Source organism: Triticum dicoccoides, chromosome 5B, assembly GCF_002162155.2.
Source record: "Triticum dicoccoides isolate Atlit2015 ecotype Zavitan chromosome 5B, WEW_v2.0, whole genome shotgun sequence".
Classification (NCBI taxonomy): domain Eukaryota; kingdom Viridiplantae; phylum Streptophyta; class Magnoliopsida; order Poales; family Poaceae; genus Triticum; species Triticum dicoccoides.
The window spans coordinates 350,739,449-350,749,099 of record NC_041389.1 but is presented as its reverse complement, the minus strand read 5'-3'; the positions used below and the strand labels follow the sequence as shown (position 1 = coordinate 350,749,099).

Here is a 9,651-nt window from a genome sequence, read left to right as displayed (position 1 = left end):
AATTGGGTACACCTTCTACCATAGATCCGAAGGCAAGATCTTTGTTGCCAAGAATGGAACCTTTCTAGAGAAGGAGTTTCTCTCGATAGAAGTGAGTGGGAGGAAAGTAGAACTTGACTATGATGAGCCCAGATTCTGATAAATGGCTTGAGGCCATGAAATCTGAGATAGGATCCATGTATGAGAACAAAGGGTGGACTTTGGTGGATTTGCCTGATGATCAGCAAGCCATAGAGAATAAATGGAGCTTCAAGAAGAAGAGTGATGTTGATGGTAATGTTACTGCCTATAAAGCTCGACTTGTCGCAAAAGGTTTTCGACAAGTTCAAGGAGTTGACTATGATGAGACTTTCTCACCCGTAGCGATGCTTAAGTCTGTCCGAATCATGTTAGCAATTGTCGCATTTTATGATTATGAAATCTGGCAAATGGACGTCAAAACTGCATTCCTTAATGGATTTCTTAAAGAAGAGTTGTATATGATGCAACCAGAAGGTTTTGTCGATCCTAAAGGTGCTAACAAAGTGTGCAAGCTCCAGCAATCCATCTATGGGCTGGTGCAAGCATCTCGGAGTTGGAATATACGCTTTGATGAGGTGATCAAAGCATATGGTTTTATACAGACTTTCAGAGAAGCCTGTATTTACAAGAAAGTGAGTGGGAGCTCTCTAGCATTTCTGATACTATATGTGGATGACATATTGTTGATTGGAAATGATATAGAATTTCTGGATAGCATAAAAGGATACTTGAATAAGAATTTTTCCAATGAAAGACCTCGGTGAAGCTGCTTACATATTAGGATCTATAGAGATAGATCAAGACGCTTGATAAGACTTTCAATGAGTACATACCTTGACAAGATTTTGAAGGAGTTCAAAAATGGATCAAGCAAAGAAGGAGTTCTTGCCTGTATTATAAGGTGTGAAGTTGAGTAAAGACTCAAAACCCGAGCATGACAGAAGATAAAGAGAGAATGAAAGTCATTCCCTATGCCTCAACCATAGGTTTTATAAAGTATGTCATGTTGTGTACCAAACCTGTTGTGTACCTTGCCATGAGTTTGGAAAGGGGGTACAATAGTGATGCAGGAGTAGATCACTGGACAACGGTCAAAATTATCCTTAGTTACCTTAAAGAGGACTAAGGAAATGTTTCTCGATTATGGAGGTGATAAAGAGTTCATCGTAAAGAGTTACATCGATGCAAGCTTTGACACTGATCTAGATGACTCTAAGTCTCAATCTAGATACATATTGAACATGGGAGCAATTAGCTAGAGTAGCTCCATGCAGAGCATTGTAGACATAGAAATTTGCAAAATACATACGGATCTGAATGTGACAGACCCGTTGACTAAACTTCACTCATAAGCAAAACATGATCACACCTTAATACTCTTTGGGTGTTAATCACATGCCGATGTGAACTAGACTATTGACTCTAGTAAACCCTTTGGGTGTTGGTCACATGGCGATATGAACTATGGGTGTTAATCACATGACAATGTGAACTATTGGTGTTAAATCACATGGCGACCTAAACTAGATTATTGACTCTAGTGCAAGTGGGAGACTGAAGGAAATATGCCCTAGAGGAAATAATAAAGTTGTTATTTTATATTTTCTTATTTCATGATAAATGTTTATTAATCATGCTAGAATTGTATTAATCGGAAACTTGATACATGTGTGGATACATAGACAAAACACCGTGTCCCTAGTAAGCATCTACTAGACTATCTCATTAATCAAAGATGGTTAGGTTTCCTAACCATAGACATGTGTTGTCATTTGATGAACGAGATCACATCATTAGGAGAATGATGTGATGGACAAGACCCATCCGTTAGCATAGCATATTGATCGTTCAGTTTTATTGCTATTGCTTTCCTCATGTCAAATACACATTCCTTCGACTATGAGATTATGCAACTCCCGGATACTGGAGGAATGCCTTATGTGCTATCAAACATCACAACATAACTGGGTGATTATAAAGATGCTCTACAAGTACCTCCAAAGGTGTTTGTTGAGTTGGCATAGATCGAGATTAGGATTTGTCACTTCGAATATAAGAGAGTATCTCTAGGCCCTCTCGGTAATACACATCATAAGCTTGCATGCAAAGGACTAAGGAGTTAGTCATGAGGTGATGTATTACGGAACGAGTAAAGAGACTTGCCGGCAACGAGATTGAACTAGGTATGAAGATACCGACGACCGAATCTCGGGCAAGTAACATACCGATGGACAAAGGGAATAATGTATGTTGTCATAATGGTTCGACCGATAAAGATCTTCATAGAATATGTGGGAGCCAATATAAGAATCCAGGTTCCGCTATTAGTTATTGACCGGAGAGGTGTCTCGGTCATGTCTACAGAGTTCTCAAACCCGTAGGATCGGCACGCTTAACGTTGGATGGTAATATAGTATTATATGAGTTATGTGATTTGGTGACCGAATGTTGTTTGGAGTCTCGGATGAGATCACGGACATGACTTGGAGTCTCGAAATGGTCGAGAGGTAAAGATTGATATATAGGACGATGGTATTCGGACACTGGTAGTGTTCCGGAGGGTACCGGATACATATCGGATCACCGGAAAAGCACGGCCTATGGATTCTGAAAAGGGAAAATGTCGACCTATGCTTCCCAAAAAGGGAAAAGTGCCGCCTATGTTACCCGAAATGGGAAAAACATAGTTGTGCTTCACAATTCTTTTTGAAAAAAAGAACAATATGCTTTCGGTTCAGGTTTTTCTTCTTCTGGTTTTCCGTCTTTTTGGGTCTCTGTTTTTATTCAATTTCTGTTTTTGTTGTTCTGGTTTTTGTTCCTTTTTGTGAAAAAAATGTTTGTCAAAACTCACATGGGATCTAGTTTCAAATATTTCATCGTGAGAAATCCAATGGTGAAACCGGTTCATGGTTTGGATCCATGGATCAAGAAATAAATTGTTTAAAAAAATCAAATCTATGAAAACAAGAAAAAATTCCAGGCTGCAACAAGTGGCGTGCATGCAGGGTGCCATTTGTCACCACTAGAGAAGATTGGAGTGAGCTTTGTAAGGGGTACCCTTTAATTGGTGATTTTGGTATTTCTTGCATGGGACATGTCCAAGTACTCCGTATGTGGCGCCCACTGCGTGACATAGTCACGCAAGGTACACATCCCTCTCTCGTTGGCCAGCCCACAGGGCCCATTTCAGAGCTATGTGGAGCGCTCCATCCATCTTCTATTTCCTTCGTCTTTTGTTCTTCAGTTTCCAATCGTCTTTTCATAAAAAAAAGTGGGCAACTAGATTTCCTTTACAGATTTAAACATATTTTTTTGCAAGAATAAAAATGTGTAGGAATTTTAAAAAGTCCATGAATGTTTAACTTTTTTGTGAATTTTAAATTTTGTTGAAAAACTATAGAATATGGATTAATATTTTTATAAAGTTAAATGCATGGGAAGAATGCTTTTCCCAACATGTCAAGTTACTCTCAATTCTATGAAAATCCATGTTTTAGTCCCAGTTTGTTTAGTGTTTCACCATAGGTCCTACCAACCTTGGACTCGTGCGGCCGAGTTCCGTAGCACCTTGACTACCACCACGTAGACAACATTTTTCACAACCCCCCATGAAAACCATCTCTTCTAATGTGCTGTCCTTGTCCTTTACAGCTATGCACATGAGCAGTGAGGTCCTCCTCCATGGGTGCACCGGTGTACGGGCCATGCTAGCACGATGGAGGGGTCGGGGTCTAGTGTCTTTGCAATGATTCTACATGATGAGACGAGAAATGGGGGGAGGCTGGAGGGCCGGGAGTTTAACACGATCACGCCACGTCGGATAGGATGTGAGTGGAGTGTGGCAATGATGACACGACAATCAGAGGTGGCTGTTTGGGCAGATGTGTGCGAAAAGATTACTTGAGGATGCATGGTACCATGAGGATGGCCCTAAAAACTTTAGGAGCGCCATGGAGAGATTAGGGATCCAAGATGGAGAATGGGGGCTTGCTAGGGCGTGAGACTAAATCGTAGTTTTAAGAAGAAATAATAATAAAAAATAGGCTAGAGCTAGAGGTTTCACCTGCAAACATATACACGCTCTCGAGATCCTATCAAGATAATCAACATGGCTCTGGCAAACATCGTCACTTTTCTATTTTCAAATTGTTGTTCATGGGAGATGTGTCCAAATAACCCCACAACCAACTAACTGCTGTCATGTTGAGGTTCTATTGTCCAACCAAGACCCTTACTGTCACGCGAGGTTATCTCAGCGATTAAGGAATTAACTAGACCAACACACTCCACGTTTAATGACTACACCATATGTACCCCTAGATAATAGGTTTTGACTAATGTGCTAATCTTATTCTCACTGGCGTTCAATATAGCCTTCTGCTTCTCTTTGCTCTAACCTCTCGTTGATCGATCTTTTGTATCCCGGGTACCTGCAAGGCCTTAGAATGAGGTAAAGATAAGGGATAAAACTATTGCGTAACACATCGAATAACCTTAACTTTGAAGCAAACCGATTATCACTTGGCATTCATACATGAGGTTGTGAGGCTAGGCCTCAGCCCTTAGCTCGAGGGGACTACTCGCACATTGCGGAAAAATCACAAAGAGACATTATAGGATACTTGAAGAGGAATGCTTATAGGTCTTATGCGATGCCTTCTCGGTTACAAGTATTATGGCCAATGGAGATTGGGACTATGGAGGTGTTGATTGTGATGGAAATGGCGGCTACTGCCATAAATGGGAATGGTGATGATGGTGCAAACGGATGACTTGATGGATGAGCTACTCCTTCTGTTAAAGAGTTTTCTCTCCTTTATATCACTACTACAGGATGGTCCTAATGCGACACATGTATCGGAGATGAATCGCAAACGGTATTGAAATAATACCATCACCAATAAAACGAACTGTGTGGGATGTCGGATCCACCAAGAAGGATTCAAATTAGAGTTGCGCGTGTGAATCTTGGCATACAGTTGATCCATATGAATTGTTTGCATTGAGCCTACACAACAGAAACGGTTAGCCATATTAAGGTGTGTGTGCGATAGATGACATACAGATCACTCGGATGAACTATTTGCAATTAGCCAAAATAACATAAATGGCCAGCCAGATCAAGGTGTGTGTGATAGACGACATACATGTCACTCATATGAACTATTTGCGAATAGCCAAAACAATAGAAATGGTCAGCCAGATCAAGTAGTCTACGATAGACGGGCACACATTCTAATTAAAAGAATCACGCGTGACGGTATTAACGAGAGCGCACAGTTGATGGAACAAGTCGTGTGCAGACATCGCCAATTGCGGTGCATCCTAAGGTTCACACGCCATGTACGCATCTGAGAACGCGTGCCCACATTATGCCATCCGGGGATCATGCCACACTTCGAAACCGGAACCGTCAATAAATTTTGAGCCCGTTTCCCATCAAATTCCAAATTACCATGCTATATTTAATTGCAAACCTGTTCACACGGTTCCAAACCTAAACGTTTTCGCACTTAGTGTTGGAAATAGGCCGAGAGGCAATAATATTTGTATTATTATATTTCCATATTCATAGTTAAGAGTTTATAGTCTATGCTATAACTACTATGATCCTTGAATATGTGATTCGGTGGAAAACTCATATGCATGTGTGGAATGATAAACGGTAAACAATAGGTTCCTAGTCTCGCCTCAAAGACTGGCTCAAGTGTTGTTGGTGAAAGTGCAACTGTCCCTGGGTGGTTTTGGTAATTCCTAACAACATATAGCTCATTGAGTTAATGCTATTTCAAGATAAATATTTCAGGAAAGCTCAATGTTTGGCATGGCATGGATGAGAAATGTGGACCCCTCAAAATGCTAAGGACAAAAGGATTGGCTCAAGCTCAAAGCACAAGACTCTATATTTTTCATTATAGTGATCCAAGATCACATTGAGTCCATAGGAAAAGCCAATACTATTAAGAGGGGGTGAGGTGTTGCTTAATGAGTTTCTTGCTCAAAGTGCTTAGTGATATGCTCCAAAAACCCTCATCTAAGCTTGGGGATGCCCCGTTAGGCATCCCACCTTTCTTCTTCAACAATTATCGGTTAGTATCGGTTGAGCCTAAGTTTTTGCTTCTTCACATGAGTTGTGCTATCCTTACAATGTCATTTTATTTTGTTTTACTTGTTGTTTGAATAAAATACCAAGATCTGAAATTCTTAAATGAGAGAGAGTCTTCACATAGTTACATAATTATTTAGCTACTCATTGATCTTCACTTATTTGTTTTTGGAGTAGTTTGTCACTTACTCGTGTGCTTCACTTATATCCTATGAGTAAATGGTTGAATGAGTTGAATGTCATAAATCTGAAATTATATATGTTTCATTTGCTTATCCCATGGGGAGTAATAACTTCACATTTAAGAAGTAGAGGTTGTAAATTTATTGAAGGTTAGCAAGCATTGTATTGGTCATTTGAACAATTCATGAAAGAATATTGAAGGAAGATAAATTTCACATATAAATATACTATCCTAGACATCTTTTATAATTGTGAGCACTCATTAAGTATGATATGGTAAAGAGTTGATGTTGGACAAGGAAGACAACGTAATGGGTTATGTTTTCTCACATCTTAGTTAAAGTATATTGGCATGGATCATTCAAACATGCTGAGCTTGCCTTTCCTTCTCATGCTAGCCAAATTACTTGCACCAAGTAGAGATACTACTTGTGCTTATAAATATCCTTAAACCCAGTTTTGCCATGAGAGTCCACCCTACCTACCTATGGATTGAGTAAGATCCTTCAAGTAAGTTGTCATCGGTGCAAGCAATAAAAATTGCTCTCTAAATATGTATGATCTATTAGTGTGAAGAAAATAAGCTTTATACAATCTTGTTATGGAAGAAATAAAAGCGACGGACTGCATAATAAAGGTCCATATACAAGTGGCAATATAAAGTGACGTTCTTTTGCATTAAGATTTTGTGCATCCAACCATAAAAGCGCATGACAACCTCTGCTTCCCTCTGCGAAGGACCTATCTTTACTTTATGTCTTTTACTTTATGCAAGAGTCAAGGTGATCTTCACCTTTCCCTTTTTCATTTTATCCTTTAGCAAGCACCTTGTGTTGGAAAGATCCTCATATATATATATATATATATATATATATATATATATATATATATATATATATATATGAGGGGGGGCGCCCTAGCACAACACACAACAATAAGTGTTAGCAGTGTGCGGCGTCCCCCTCCACAGTTTACACCCTGGTCATATTCTCGCGGTGCTTAGGCGAATCCCTGCACGGATCACTTCACCATCACCGTCACCACGCCGTCGTGCTGACGGAACTCGTCTACTACCTCGACACCTTGCTGGATCAAGAAGGCGAGGTACGTCATCGAGCTGAACGTATACAGAACTCGGAGGTGTCGTACATTTAGTACTTGATCGGTCGGAGCTAGAAGAAGTTCGACTACATCAACCGTGTTGTCAAACGCTTTCGCTTACGGCCTACGAGGGTACGTAGACACACTCTCTCCCCCTCATTGCTATGCATCTCCTAGATAGATCTTGCGTGAGCGTAGGATTTTTTTTTGAAATTGCATGCTACGTTCCCCAACAATTATGAGGCTGTCGTCACGAGGAAGGAGGTTGCAGGAGCGTCGTAGTGGGAAAGTTGAATGTGGGAGCACATCCTCGCTGGATTTGGTGTGGGAGTGCGCCTCCTCCTCGCCTGGATCTCATGTGGGAGGACGTTGTCGACTCGTGGCTGATGTGGTGAGCACTGCCGCGCATGGTGACCATTTGTCTCGGTGAGAAGGTGTTGGAGGCGTGGAGTGAAAGGGCCACGGATGAAGAAGAAGCGGGCTTAGAGGAAGTGCGACTAGAGCTAGGGAGGTAGGGTTAGAATGTTTCGAAAGGTTGTTTATACTGCGGTAGTTCACGGGAGTTTACTCGGGGTCGAGCGTGTTCAGATCTCACAACGAATATTGTTCGGGCCGGGCCGGGGCTTATTTTGGGATAAATATCGAAGCCTCAGACCCAACCCAAATTCTGCCTCGGACTGCAAATGGAGGCCCGAGCCTAGGTCATCACGTCGGGCTGCCCATGCATAGAGATCCTAGCATGAGTCCTTTTCTGAATAAAAAATTACAAAGTGGTCAACCAATTTTCGGAGATCTCCTATACAACGCGGCAGCGCGCACCCTGCGCGCCCAGTTGGGTCGGCCCATGCGCGGGGCGGGTGCCCACGTTTTTCTTCATTTTTATTTTTCCTTTTTTATTTTTTGTTTTTGTTTTAATCTATATTAAAATAATTCAGGATTGGTTCTAAAATTCAAAATATTGTGAATTGTCATAAAAACAGTTCTTGAATTCATTTTTTTAGTTTCAAAAGAATGAACATTTTTTTAATGACGATGAACATTTTTTATATTTCATGAACAAGTTTTGAATTTGATGAACAATTTTTTAACTTGATGAACAAAATTTGCATTCAAGAACATTTTTCTGAAAACTTGATGAATACATTTTGAAATCAATGTACAAATTTTGAGTTTGGCGAACATTTTTTTAAATGATGAACAAATTTTGAATTTAATGAACATTTTTTAAGTCGGTAAACAATTTTTGAATTCTGGTGAACATTTTTGAAATCCGATGAACAAAAAATTTGAATTTAATGAACATTTTTTGAAAATGATGAACATAATTTGAATTTAATGAACATTTTTTAGGTCGGTGAACAATTTTTGTATTTTGGTGAAAATTTTCTAAATCAGATGAACAAAAATTTGAATTCAATGAAGGTTTTTGACAATGATGAATAAAAATTGGATTTAATGAACTTTTTTTAGGGAGGTGAGCAAATTTTGAATCTTGGTGAAAATTTTATTTGAATTGTGGAACAAGTTTTTTAAAATGATGAACATTTTTTGAATTCGATGAACGAAAATGTGTTCGTGAATTTGAAAAGAAAATTTACAAAAAAGTGCCCTACGCGATCCGCCCAATTTTCGGATATGATTCTCGGCCAACCCATCTATTAATAATCTGAGCCCAATCGAATTCGATACAAAATCTCAGGCCAACTGTGCGCAAGGGCCCATAGGCGGTGTCACCACAGTGCTGCAGTAGCACCGATGGGCATGGAGGAGCGGCGGCGTGGGATTGTTTACCGTGAGGCCGCGGCGGCGGCGGTGCACGCCACTACGCCAGTAAGAAGCAAGCGAGGGTACTCCGGCGCGGGCCCGGCCTGGTTATGGTCTCATGGACGCGCGCAACCAGCGCCTGCGGACGCTTCCCGTCGCTGATTGCCAGGTGCGCTAAGGTCAACCACAGGCCAAACCATAAACTTCAGATTTATTGCTGGATTTCTGGATTTCGTACCAAGTGCTGGGGGATTTCTGGATTTATTGCTGTTATAAACAAGTTCGTTATCTATGTCCACAGACCACAATTAGCCTCTTTTTTTGCTGATTCACTTGATAGACAGAAAGGGATTATACAGTACAATAAACACATCAAGGACGCGGTATGGTGGAACATATATTGTGGTACTATACTAGTACATGAAAGGGACCTTGCTCAACATGGCCGGACCTGCACCGAGAAATTGTTTCATGTT

General features: G+C 40.5%; 1 pseudogene; it reads left to right on the top strand.

The window, feature by feature from the left end:
• Positions 1–9,166: 9,166 nt before the first annotated feature.
• The window catches only part of LOC119308862, a 4,545-nt pseudogene continuing 4,060 nt past the window's right edge, over positions 9,167–9,651 (top strand).